General features: G+C 35.4%; 1 protein-coding gene across 10 annotated transcripts in view; it reads right to left on the bottom strand.

Moving 5' to 3' along the window:
• PTPRM (protein tyrosine phosphatase receptor type M) overlaps positions 1-14,630 on the bottom strand; it is a 1,053,679-nt gene that overhangs the window by 381,239 nt on the left and 657,810 nt on the right. The window lies entirely within an intron of this gene.

A 14,630-nucleotide genomic window follows, 5' to 3' on the forward strand; every position in this document is an offset into this window, starting at 1 on the left:
TAGCCCTTGCTACTCTTCCATTTTAGAATTGATACTAAGACAGAAAGCATAGGTTTAAAATAATTTTTATTAACTCATTGACATACTAATTAAAAATATAAAATTAGACTGACATGTTTTGTTAAAGAAAGAAAAACAATTTCATATCTTAATGTGAAATCTTTCAAATAGAAATATACTAATGTACATTTGAAAATATTTAAAATGTTCTTAAACATTTTTTAACAATAGTTTTATATCTTTTATCCAAAGCAAAGCTTGTCCATTTTAAATTCAAAAACTTAATTCTGATATTTCCTTTCACATATCTATAATACTTGAATATCTATAATACTTGAATAACAACTTGAATAAAACCAGAAATGGCAAATTGGCTATAAAGTTGTTGTCATTTGTACTTTAAAAAGGAAAAGCCTCAGTTCTTAAAGGGAAGGATTATGTAGACAATATGTTTTGCTTTCCTATAGTATTTGAGATTTGTCTTGATAGGAACTCAAAATTAGAACAAATTATTTTTGAAAGAGTAAATGGTTCTTTTACACAGAAGAAAACAGTGGCACTAGTAGTGGCAAATTTTACATTTTTTTGCCTTAAAATTTCACTGGGACTGAAAAGTAACTGCATAGTTTTGTTATTTTGCCTTGAAATCAAATGCTTGACATCTGACTCAATATCTCACTCCAAAAAGCAGGGAAAAATGGCCCACCATCTCCCATGGCATTCCTGTATCCTCTTACCATTTCCTTGTAACTATACTTTTTTATGGATGAAACTGCCATAGCAAAATGACAAATATAACACATAAAAGAACAAAAAGGAGCAATAAATCACCAGTGACACTAGAGCCCATTAAAATGCATTCAGTTGGTGTTGCAGAAAGTAAAATTCTGTACCCCTCCCTCCTGCTTCTACCTTCTCTTTACATTCTTTCTGGCTGAATGGGAATTTTGAAAATCCTTTAACAACCTGTGTAAGAGATTCTGAAATTCCCATATAACAAGCACAACAAAATTCTCTTTTCATGCAGTTTTAACACAGGCCTTTCCCTCCAGTGCCCCAACAGAAAGGGCTGCCTTGCCCAATTTGGAAACCTGACATTCAGACTTAGCAAAGTGGTTGCTGACATCAGTATCTTTTGCCAATTAAAATTCCACTGGCATTTAAATAGTATTTTTTTTAATTTAAAAATTGTTTTACAAACTGCTTGGTCACATGTGTCAATGGGGATATATGATTGGGGTTATAAACCCTAAATGATCATCCCAGTGCAAATCAAATATCAATAATATGGAATTAGATCTTGACCAAAGACACATGTAAAACCTAGTGGAATTGTGAGTTAAGTATGGAAGGGGGTTGGGTGGAAAGGAGGGAAAGAACATGATTTTTGTAATCCTGGAAAAATAGTCTAAATTAATCAATTAAATAAATTTAAAAATGTTTTACATTCCTTTTGTGAATTGTTATAATATATTTGTTAATTAGAAATGAAAAGGATTTGAGGCAGGTAAGGGAGGAGAATAGCCCTTGATTGTAGATGATACAAATCAGAGGATATCTAACTGAATCAAATCTAGTTTGACATTCTTATTAAAAACAAAGCCAGAAGAAGGAATTTGTAGCTAAGTGAAATGATAGTTGGTAAATATTCTTTGGGAAATGAAAGAGAAGTATAATCAGAGTTTATTTTAATTAAAAAAAACCCAAAGGCAAAAATAAACATCTCTTCATAGGATTTTTGGTCAGTTCACCTTTGAATCTTTTCAAGAATCTGTATATTAATTGTGTGACTCTGGGTAAAACACTCAGCCCGAAAAGCCCAACCCTTACCATTCTTCTGCCTCAGACCCAATATACAGTATTAATACTAAGATGAATTGTAAGGTTTTTAGGAAAAACAAATCAATATTCACCTTGATACTTTGTGATGTCAATGCAAAGTTAGGAGTGGGTGAAGATAGAGAGAAATAGATCATAAAGCATAGGACCCAGAGAAGTTATAGCAAGAATAGATACTTATAGACTACAGAGAAGCCTCATATCTCCATATGATGGAGAAGTTCTTTGAGATAACAAACAGTATGTAGGAATGGTGAATAATACCATAAAAAGGGAATTGATTACATTTTAACAGACAGGAAAAGACTTGTTAGTAATATGGTGAGCCATTGCTCAGTCAGCTGTCAATGTATATTTAGGCCACTTACATGTTGGAGCAAAGATCAGAATTGGTAAAAAGTCACAATAAAATAATAATCTAGAAAGGTTATGACTACAATTGAAACAAATAGTTCACACATAGTAGAAATGACTATGATAAATAATCATAATTTCATGCTGAAGATTAACCAATGTAATTCAATTGCCGTAAATGGAAATAAAAAAAAAAACCTAAAAATTCTTTAAGCTGTACTCTTCTTACTTGCCAAACACATAAACATATATATATAGAGAGAGAGAAAAAAAGAAAAAGACAAAGAAAGAGAGAGAGAGAGCAACCAAGAATAACTCTGGTTTAGAATAAAAATTCTTTAGAAACATTTTATGAAGAAAGGTGACATAAAATTATAAACAGTATTATCTTATAAAGCAGAAAGGCAAAGAAGTGACTAAAATTATTTTTTAAAGTTGGGAAAGGGAAGCTTGGTGGTTCAGTGGATGGAGAGCCAGGCCTGGAGACAGGAGGTTCTGGGTTCAAACCTGGCCTCAGACACTTCTTGGATGTGTGATCTTGAGCAAGTCACTTAACCACAAATGCCCTAGCACTTACCACTCTTCTGCCTTAGAATCAATATTTAGTACTAATTCTAAGAAAGAAGATGAGGAGTTTTACATTTTTTTAAATTAGTAAGGCACCTTACTATGTAAAGTCAACCTGAGGGAATTCAAAGAAGAAAATGAAAGGAAGTCAACAAACAAAAAATGGAAAAGATCTCCAAAACCTTTTTAAAAATGTAGATTCTTTTCACAATGATGAATAAATAAACAACAACATTTGGACTCAGAGGCAAATATTTTGGACTGTAGGGCAAGAAAATCTGAGTTCAAATTGTGGCTCACTCAGTAGGTATATGACTTGTGAAGATTAAATTTAACTCTCCCCTGATTGTGAAAATGAAAATAATTAAGTCTCCCATGATTGGGAAGATTGAATTGTAACCCCTGCCTGTTTTTAGATTTAATCACCAAAGGTGTAAATACCCCATTCACACGAGTGGGGGAGGTCTGTGAACCACGTTTGCAATAGTGGGTGATGAATCAGAATTAAACTGACTGCTCCTGGGCAGTCCTAAAGCAGGATTTCAACTGTGATTGGTAGACATAGAATTAGGGAAAGGCACAGGAAGTGATGCAAGAGAAAGTGTCTTTAAAAGGGAGTGACAACTTTCTGAGTGTAGTTCTACTGGAAGTTCTTTCTTTCTTTGGAGTGGAGGCTGGTGGAGAATCTGCTGACTGTACCCAAGATGTGGTGAGTGAAAGGCTGACTCCTTTCATTTTGGATTTTCTGAAAAGATTAGCCTCAGGAGAGACTTCCCCAGGTCCTTAGCTTTGCTGAGGCCTAAGAACTAACTCCTTGCCTGGGTTGAGCCAGGGGCTAGTATTAAATTACTTAGTGCTTAAGCTAGATATCTTACCCTAACCTCTCTCTGATTTTCTTACTTCACTCTTTCTGTATTTTGTAAATAAATTGCAAATGAATCTCTTTGGAATTAATATAAATTCCTGGTGACTGTATTTTTAAATATAATCCAGTCCAATGTTTTAAATAATTAACAACTTTTCCCCTTACAGACTCTAAAAAAAGACACATAACCCCTATGTCTGTTTCAGTTTCCTTATCTGCAAAAATGAAGATAATAATAGCACTTACCTCTTAGGGTTATGGTGAACATAACATGATTTGTATAGCATTTTGTATTTACATAGCATTTTTCAAATCTTAAAATACTACATAAATCCCAATTATTTAGTTGGCTCTTTAGACTCTTATATTAAGGTCTTGATTTGCTTATAAAGACAGAAGTGTCACCAAAATGACCAAAGACAGGAACAATATCCATAATGAACCAAGTACACATAGAGAGGATCCATTCTGGAGGTGATACAGTTGTTAGGGTGAAAAAAGATTGAAAATGTCAAAGAAGACCACTGACATCATAGGGTGTGTGAATTTTAAAAGTCTCCATCTTGGTCTAGCACCCAAAAATTGTGCACACCCACACTACACGGGCATGTGCTAGTCAATGACAAATCAGAAATAACTAACTGCCCACCTGGGCTGTCCTAAGCCAAGCTTGAGCCACCATTGGCATGTGTGAGGCACAGGAAGTGACGGAGAGAGCAGCCTCAGGAATTCGCTCATTTCCTGTAGACAGACGCCAGAGGCAGTTCATGTTAGAAGCTTGAACAGAGAGGAGGCCTGCAGACAGCTTTCCTTCAGATCACTCACGTGAGTTAAGGACTGATTCTTTCCACCTTGGCCCTTTGGGCCTAAACTCCCTCTGCCTTGGTCAGAGGTTGAGTAGCCCCTTTCCTTTTCCTCCTCTCTCCTTCTCTCCCTCTCCTTTCCCTACTCCCAGTGTGATTAAACCTCCATAAACTCCATTCTGACTTGAGTGTTTCATTTTAGGAATTTCATAAGTAAATTCCTTGGCAGCCATTGTTCAATATTATAACAATCTTAAAAGGTGAAATTTTCACCACAACAGGTGATGTATGTGATTTGGATTTAAATGAGGCAGAGTTATATAAATTCATCATTTTTATTCTCTCTTCCAGAGTTCAATGCTCAATGCTAAAACAAAATGAGAATGGTTGATGATGGCTTGGTATGCAATGGATGATCCTGGCATCTTTGAAGTCTCTAAACTCTCCACAGCACCTGCTTAAACCACTTTACAGACAATGGAATACATTGTTTTATCCAACCATTCTGATGAGGGGGAAGTATCCACCTGCTTGAGGTAGAATCTCCTCTAACTCACTGAGAGATTTGAGGCCTTTTGGTTACTCTGAACCTGGTTTGGCCCATCTACTGAGATGGTTTACCAGAGTATGGCTGTTGGTCATGCTTCTCAGAGCTACAGGTTGGAGTTGGATGAAAAGTGGACACCAAAGAAGGATAAGCAGCCCTGAGAAGGGCTCAGTAAGCCTGCATACTAGAGGTGTTAGTCCTCACTGAGAATCAAATAGGTATCAGAAGGAGAGGAAGATAGCACAGATGAAAAAAATCTTTAAGTCTTATTAATTATAACATTAACTGACTATTTTCTTTTCCATACAAAAATTTTATGATAATCATCTGCACATACATCAAGGGCATCCTAGATATAAATTTTAATTAGGAGCACACAGGCTTTTTACAAGTAATATTCCACAGTGTGCCACAATTTTATCATCATGGGATTGACTGAAAAAAAATTAGAAAACACAAAATTCCATTATGTCTATTGCTTGGTGATAATAAAAACAGCATTTTCTAGAAAAAAAATCTGCTTTAAAGGCTTTGTGCCAACAAATTTTCTCCCATACATACATCAAAATCACTTAAAATCTGTTAAATGATTATTTTGATAAGTGGTTCTAAGATCATTAACATGATGTCAGGTATAAAACTGGGAGACATGCTTGACAAGTATATCTATCATTGCATAGTGGGAGATTCAGTAAAGTTTAAGTTGAAAAGGCAATTCCTTTGTTATTTCCATCAAATGTCTCTATATATGAATGACATTTTGATTTAGTTTGGTTTGATTAAAATGCTTTAGGACTTACTAGAAAAGACTGATAACCACTCAAAATAGTTGGGCCTCACCAACTATAGAAGAAAAGACCAAGTGTTTGAAAAAGGTCTACTACCCAGATTATTCAATTCAGTTGGACAGACATCCTTTAGAGCTTGTCCATAATGTCTGGGATAATACAATAGCCAAAGAGATGAGTTAAGAATTAAATGAAGGGAAGATAGCAAGATAAAAGTTGTTAACGAATTCACAAAGTTCCTTTCCTGATCTCACATTTCTTCCATAATCACTCATACTTTTAATACTTATATCCCACTAATGTTGTTATGTGGCTATGAGTTCTGGAATCCAATAGTATAATAGTATTTAAATTTAGTATCATCCAGAAGGCAAAAAGAGGAGTCCAGAGTAGATGTAAGAGGACTGCAACCTGTAACAAAAGACAAACTTAGAAGACAAACTTAGGAAAAAGAATGATAGAAAATGAAAATGGGTAGGGAACAGGAAGAAGGAGTGGGGAAGGGGACAGTCTAAATGTTCCACTGGTATGTCACTATGTCAGGTCAAAAGCAAGAAGGACTTCCAAAATATCAGGTGGACCTCATGTGACAAATTAATGGGAGAATATGAATAAGTGTTATATAAGATGGTAGTTACTATGAGATCACAGCTCCACTTATATATTGTAAAAATATTTTTCCTAAAGAATGATGAGGTAACTATGTAGTTAGAGAATAATAGCAGCACTGATAATTATACTATTTAAAATTAACCAATTAGTAGTTTAAATATAATTTTAATAATTTATATTCTCATACAATAAATTATAAAAGAAGCATTAAGCTTCATTTTGATATTTTAATGAATTTTATTCAAATACCAAAGCAAGTTACATTCAAGATGAAGGTGCCCAGCCAGTCCCCAGACAATTATCTGTTTTGTCATAATACAGGTTTTGTAATTTTGTGTAAAATATATTTAAAAACTATTTCATTGGGGACAGCTGGGTGGCTCAGTGGATGGAGAGACAGGCCAATAGATGGGAGTTCCTGCATTCAAACCTGGCCGTAGACACTTCCTAGCTGTGTGACCCTGGGCAAGTCACTTAACCCCCATTGCCTAGCCCTTACCACTCTTCTGCCTTAGAACCAATACATAGTATTGATTCTAAGACGTAAGGTAAGGGTTACACCATATTTAGTTTTATTATAAATTGTGCTGGCTATTACTATTACACTAATGTTTATTTATCTCTCAAAAGAGATACATAAAGATACCCCTAAGGATGTGAACTTGTTTTATGTTTCTTTGCATCTCTCTGAACTCCACCACAGGTATAATAGCTCCTCACTATATACTGACTGAATGAAGCATCCTAACTAATAACAGAATAATGTGCATATTTTCACTGTCATTGTATTTCATGTATGGAAGAAATGAATTACAATTCATTATATAATCTTTTGACTTAGATGTGCTCCATGAAGAGGGATGTATCATGGGACCCTTCTGATTTATAGAATACCTTCTCTGGCCTTACCTCATAACTTTTTTGTTTACTGTAATGGTGCTTCTTCACATCAGTCTAACAGGACTAATGGCCAGAAACAGAGATCACCTGTTTGGTGGAGAAATGAGTTCTGCCAAAGAGTCGGAACTTAACTTGGAAAATCATCACTTGCACATTTAAGTGATTACTGTTAGGTAACAACTAGTTCACCAAATTCAAAGATTACATTATACAATTAAAGAAACTCTTAGATTTTGTTATAAGACAAGGAAAGAACAATACTCCTGTGAGGAAGAACATTATCTCAACTCAGTGAATATGGAACATACTTAAATACAAGTTATGCTTTTGACTTTGTTAGCTTGCATTAGCTACAAGTTTCAGCTCTTTTTTTTCAAAGTACTAATTTTTTTTCTAGCAAGAACCTCTATAAAAACATGATATATTTTGAACTTGCATCCTAAGAGGCACTTTATTTGTAAACACTTCAGGACAAAGACCTTATCTTTCCAGTTGCATATGCTAACTCAGCCAGTTAATAAAAAGTATGTTTTCAGAAATTCTTCTTCTTCTCATCTGGGTTATTAAATCATGAACCAAAACAACTTACTATACAATGAAGTGGCTGAGATACATTCTTTAACTAAGAAAAATACACTGAGAGAATCTGTTAATATGCCCAGGATTTTTTTTACTAGAACAATACATTTTACATAAGTCAAAGAGAGATACTCATGATATTTAATACTGAATAGCACATAAAGTTTAAAAATTATTCTGAATTTATGAAGTTATCATCAATATTCAGATAAGGAATCAATAATTTCAAAAAAGTAAGTTTTCTCAATTTACAGGTGAGAAAACTGAGGCAGGGAGATTAAATTACTTTCCCATGGTCACAGGAATAATAAGAATCAAAAGTAGGATCTGAACATAGATCTCTCTAACCCCAGGTTAAGTATTATCTATTTCGCTACAGAGAAGTATAATTATCTTCTCTGATATTTTTAGGTATAGTTTTTTTTTATCATGAAGAAACATGATGTAGATAACATTATTTTAAAAATTCACTTTTTAAAGATATCTCCAAATTCCAGTTTTCTATTATTAACAATATTATGTAATAATACTATCTTGTTGAACTACCAAAATTGGGGGTACCACATGGTCTGATTTTTATGGGTACAACAGTGCAGCCTATGCCCTAGAGCTGTATTCAAATAACTAAATAGATCCCACAGTAAGCAAAGAAAGACTGCATTTTGACTGACAAAGACATGTGACACAGAATCACATGAGAGCCTGGGGGTGTGGTCCCAACTAAAAACAGTTTTCTTACTGAAGATTTGGTTGTAGCTGTAATTTCCTCCTATCTACAAGATATCTGGTCTCTGTAAGATACCAGCTTGAGGAGAGAGACGGCTTGAACAGGCTACTGGCTGCTATAGTGAAGATCAAGAAAAGGACCATCAATCTCTACTGGGAATGGATTTGGACTTTACCTCTGGGATCTTGGCCCATACCTGGACTCTGTTTGTGAGGTTCTGTTTGGGGGGAACTTAACTTATTTAGCTTAGGAAGTTAGCCAATAGGATAGTTATTAGAGGGAATTAGCTTTGGGGAAAAGATTTAGAAATTTCTTTTCTTCTTGTTACCCTCATTCCTATCCCATTTCCCCATCAATAAACCCAAAATATCAATGTGTTTACCTCTTGTTTCTTCCCCTTAAACAGCCCATAATAACAATCCCTAACCAACTTCTCTGGTCTAATCTAAGGTTAAGAGAGATAAAGGGAAATTCAAGGCCCCCAGGGAGGAAAAAACTGCAATGATTCTGAATTCCTAAACTTTAACTCCTTTTTTTTTTTTAAATGAAGCATGACACAACTGAAAAGATTTTCCTCCTCCAAATCCAAACTCTCCAGAAAGAAAAAAAGCAAAATAAAATAAAATAAAATTACCAGTCTTACTCTCCCATTCCCAAAGAAAACATAGAGTGTAAGAATGGAACTTAATTTTTTTTCTAAAATAAGTACCCTGAAATAGCAAGACTAAACCAAATCTGAACCCAGTAGTTGTTTTACTGAGTTTAAAAACCTGGGCTATTTGACTTGATGGGAGAGAGGTACTATATTTTGGACAGGTAGATATTACAATGGATAGCGTGCAGGCCCTAAAGTCAGGAAGACTCACCTTCTTCAGTTAAAATCTGACCTCAGACATTTACTAGCTTTGTGGCTTAGTTTTTGCCCTGTTTGCCATTATTTCCTCTTCTGTAAAATGAATCACTCCATTATTTTTCCCAAGAAAATTCCAAATGGGGTTTCATATGATGAGTTAGACATGACTAAACAGCAAAAATGTTTTGGGGCTGGTTTATGAATTTTGAGAATAAGGTAGCAAAGTTCTTGGATGGGTGGTGGGCTGTTTGGATAAATCAATGAAGTCAAATCCCCACCAATTAAAATCTGAAGACCTGTACGCCCTTGTTTGCAGGCAGACTCAAGACACTAGAACCAACTTAAAACTGCAATATTGTGTACTGAAAGAGTGTAACTCCAATGTGACAGAATGACAGAGGGGACTTTCATTCAAACCTATACTTGAATTCTTCCTTCTATATAACTGACAACCATCACCTATTCCCTGTTTGAAGGCAATCACCACTGGGGTCTTCTCATGCCCATTATCTTGATAGGCAGACTACAGTGTTATTGGATGACTAGTTAGATAATTAAGATAATAATCTCATACATTTACAGCTGGAAAAAACTTCTTATGGAGAAAGGGAAGAAGCATTTATTCAGCATCTGCTATATGCTAGGCATTGTGCTAAGCTTTACAAATATTATCTCATTTGATCTGTACAATAACCCTGTAGGGTAAGTGTTATGATTCCCATTTTAGAGTCGAGGAATCCGAGGCAACCAGTTTAAGACTTACCCAAGTTCACCCAGTTTAGTAAGTTTCTGAAGCTAGATTTGAATCCAAATCTTTCCTAATTCCAATCCTAGTGCTCTATTCACTACTCTATTTACCCAATTAAAAAAAAAAGATAACTCTTATCTTCTATTTTAGTGTCAATTCTAAGATAGAAGAGTAGCAAAGGTTAGGTATTCAAGATTAAGTGACTTGTACAGGGTCACACTGCTACTAAGTGTTTGGGGCCAGATTTAAAATCCAGGTTTTCCCAACTCCAGGGCTAGCACTCCATTCCCAGCACTATGTTACCTAGCTGCCCTGTTATTTAATTTCAGAGGCCATCTAATTCAATGCTCTAACTAAATGAGAATTGAGTTCTAATTGTTGTACAGTTGCTAGAGTAAGGCAATTCTAAGTCATTCTATTTTCAAATTCTCCTGATTTTGGCTGCAGAGAACCAGGCAAAATAAATCTAGTCCCTTTTCCAGAAGACAATCCTTTAAAATCTTGAAGACATCATCCTCACTGTTCATCTTGATACGTGTTCAAACCTGTTAAAGTCCTTCTTAAAAACTGATATGAGTCTCTAGATTTGGTCTGATTAGGACAGAATTATAATAAGTTTGCTACTTCCCACATCACAAAACCCACAAAAGGATGGAATGAAAGGGGACTTTCAGAAACCATTTAATCCATTTCACAGATGGGGAAACTGAGGTCCACAGAAGTGAAATAATTCTCAGAATAGGACAAATAGCAAATTACAGACCGAGTACTTAAACTTAAGTATCTGGATTTAAAGTCAGATGCTTATAGTATGCTGTAGGACTATATTAAAATGAGAAATGTTGAGGTCAAAAGAGAGATGTCTAGACATTTAACATTTAACAGATGACAAATTGAGCTTGTGGTTAAGTAATACAGTAGCAAAGTCAGAATTCAAATCAAGGGTCTCAGACTCCAAATCAAGCGCTTTTTCTATGATGTCATGCTAGGATTACCAAATGTAGCCAGTGCTGAATTTGTAAAGAAATTTTTGTTCATACATTGTCATGTTATATCCAAACCCACTGGCCATACTGTTCATGGGTTTTTCTTGGCAAAGATACTGGAGTGATTTGCCAGTTCCTTCTCCAGTGGATCATGGCAAACAGAGGTTAGGTGACTTGAGTCACACAGCTAGTAAGTGTCTGAGGTCACATTTGAATTTGGGTCTTCCTTGTTCTAGGCCCAGTGCTCTATACTCTAAGTCACCTAGCTGTCTCCTTGTAGAGAAAATATGTTAGCTCAGTTAGAAGACTAATCTAGAAGTGTCTTTTTTTTAGACTTAACTCTTTCATAAAACAGATCTTATTGGTTCTGGTGACAAAGCTGAACCAGTGAACAAATTAAAGCTGCTAACTGCTGGGTAGGTACCCCACATTAAATAACAAAAGATATATATATATATATTTTTCTTTTGAGCCCATTCTCAACAATGGAACCAGATGTAAATAGTCTTGAAATACAATCCTTGGATCTCTACCCTGATAAGAGTGATACTCATGGAAAGGACAAAAGAAATAAAATTACAGCTGAGATCTGTCTAGAATAATACAAAGATGGAGTTAATGGCCTAAGAAAAAGGCATTTTGAATTTGAGTTTTGAAGTGTTTTGCAACTCTATAATGACTCCCCCAAAACCTGATACACAGAACTGTGGACACATCAGCAATTCTGTATCCATATCCTTTGTTGCTTGGCTTTATATACTCCACTAAAATTGTACTGAAAAATTTAAGAAACTAATCTGGAATACTGTAATGCAAGCTCCTAAACATAATGTAAACTCTTTGAAGACAGTGGTCATTTCATTTTTGTTCTACAGTTTCCACTTCTCAGCAGTCCTAAAGGTTCCTCTCTATCAAGAGTTAACTTGTGTGCCTCATTGACCCTTCCAAGAGTCAGGTGAAGTCTCTGGTTGCCTTCTCAGAATAATGTTTTTAAATGCATAACATAAAATATAAAAGATTACAAAGGAACTGTGTTATATAGAAATATTTTTTTAAATCATGGAGCCCAATTTAATAATTCCCAGAATCCCAGAGAAGTTAAATGGCTTGCCAAGGTCATATAGGTAGGTTTCAGAAGCAGGACTGGAACTTAGGTCCTAAGACTTCAAATTCAATAATCTGCATTTAGTGCCCTTTCAAATGAATTGTTCCATTGAACATATGAATAAATGCATGAGTTATGATTCATCATGATGATAACCTTTTCTCCGTGCATAAGGCAACTTTTCTATTTGTACTCTTTATTCCATATTCCAATCATCTCCAGAAGCATGCCCAATTGAACAGTCTGAACTCTGACTTCCCATTTTCAATACCTCTTTCTTTTTCTCTGCTACCTCCTTCCCACTACTTACAAATATCCTGAAGGCTTCTCTATCTTGAAAGCAAAAGCAAGCAAAAACTCCTACTTAGCCCTGTTAGAGTCAGAAAAATATCCCATAGTTCTGTTCTCTTTCACTCTGATACTCCTAGAAAGAGTATTCTATTTGAGTTACTTCTGTGCATTCTGTATCTGCCCTGGTAGACAACAAACTACTTGATGGCAAGAGCTATGTCATTTTTCATCTTTGCATTCCAGGGCATCACAATGGTACATTGGACAAAAAAGGTACTTGGTTAACTGTTAGTATAGGAAACAGAGTAACCTTTTTACTGCTCAGGAAAAAGGAATGAAGTCTCCATCTCTACCAAGCTACTCTTGAGATCCCCTCCCCATAGTATGTATAAACAGACCATGATTGACATAACAGAAGTGGATAGGAGTTGAAAGGAATTTTCTAACACCAAGTCAGACATTACACTGGGGGTTGGAGAGTAGGCAATGGACAGAGGCAATGGAGTTCAAAGTATTTAATGCTTAAAAGCTTCTTTGACTGATGATAGCCTGGGTCTCAATCACAAAGAGATGGGAGAGCCCTAGGGTTATGATTCAAGAGTTAATATATTCCATTGCCTACAGGTAAAAATAACACAGAGCAAGTGAAGTCTAGAAAATGGCAGCAGAGAGCAGCAGATGATCCATAGGGAGCAGCCCAACTGTAGTGGAGCAATGACTGGAAAGAGATAGTAGAATAGCTAGAGAGTGGAGCATGGCAGCCTGAAACTTAACTTTCCCACCTGCCCAAGAGCAGACATTAGTAGCTCCACAAAGGCACACTGAGCAAAGTGTCAGAGATTAAGAGGGGTTATTCTTAGACAGAACCATAGAAAAATGGGGTGCCTTAGTTAAGTCTATGGTCTCTACCATAAACATTTGTTGACCATTTGTTCCCTCTTCTATCAGTGTTGTGGAAATATATGGAATTATATTTTCCTATATATGTGGGGGAATTTTTCTTTGTTATTTACTATATTGTTTAATAAATGTCTCACTTTACATTGTCCTCTAGCTTGATAAAAAACATGGATAGATATTCCTGTGTGGTGGTTTGGAGTGGATACAGAATCAAAATATGTCTTCAGATGGGAATAACTTTTGAAGAGTCCATATGTAAGGGGACCAATAGGCTATAATAGTCATTAAACTTTTATGGAAAAGGCAACAAGTCAATTTTTTATTTGCTTAATGCCCAATGAATAACATAATACATTCTAAGCTGCCTCATGATAGAAACAACCCCAAAAGATTATATTTCATTCTGTTTTCTCTTTGATGAAGTTCTGATTGCATAATACACTACTAATTTTTTTTAAAGCATGACCCTATAACTTTTGAACAGCATTCTGCCAGGCCATGAAAATATTGATGGTTCAAATATTACTGGCAGTTTGACTTTCTTTAAGCCTTCCATTAAGATGACTTTCGGGCTCAACACCTAACTCACATTTTGTCACTTTGAAAATGAAGAAATCCTTGCTGATGAGGAAAAGCAAGGAATAGCTAGCTTTCAGAGCAGGAAGAACACTCTTAGAGGATAAATGCACAAATGACGTTAGACAATCCAAGGTACAGCAAAAACCCAAAGGGTTACACCTGAGAGCAAGTAGAAGAAAGTTGTGTTTTGATACATTTAGATATATCTTCTAGAAGAATAGCCAGAAAGTTTCCAGAGTACACAAAGCATATGCAGAATTTCAGCCTTAAAGTGACAGGGAATTTGAATCTCCCTATTTTCTAAGTTGTCACTCCATAATTCCCCTGGGTTCTCTTGCTTTACCTATAGAAGAATAAGCTTCCTAGAAAATATTTGTGGTGTGTTCCTTGTAAGTTTCATCATTTTTAGCAAAGACTTATTTTCATGCAAAATGTTTCTTTACTTGTTCCCTCCAAGGCAATAATAGAAAAAGAAGGCTTTGGTGGAGATAGATTCTTATTCAGGTTTATATTATCTTATAAGCATTTTGTCTCTGCTTTGTTATCAAAACAGAACAAGCTAAAAAGCTACTGCTCCCTCTGAAAAC

Source organism: Monodelphis domestica, chromosome 3, assembly GCF_027887165.1.
Source record: "Monodelphis domestica isolate mMonDom1 chromosome 3, mMonDom1.pri, whole genome shotgun sequence".
In the NCBI taxonomy this organism is placed as follows: domain Eukaryota; kingdom Metazoa; phylum Chordata; class Mammalia; order Didelphimorphia; family Didelphidae; genus Monodelphis; species Monodelphis domestica.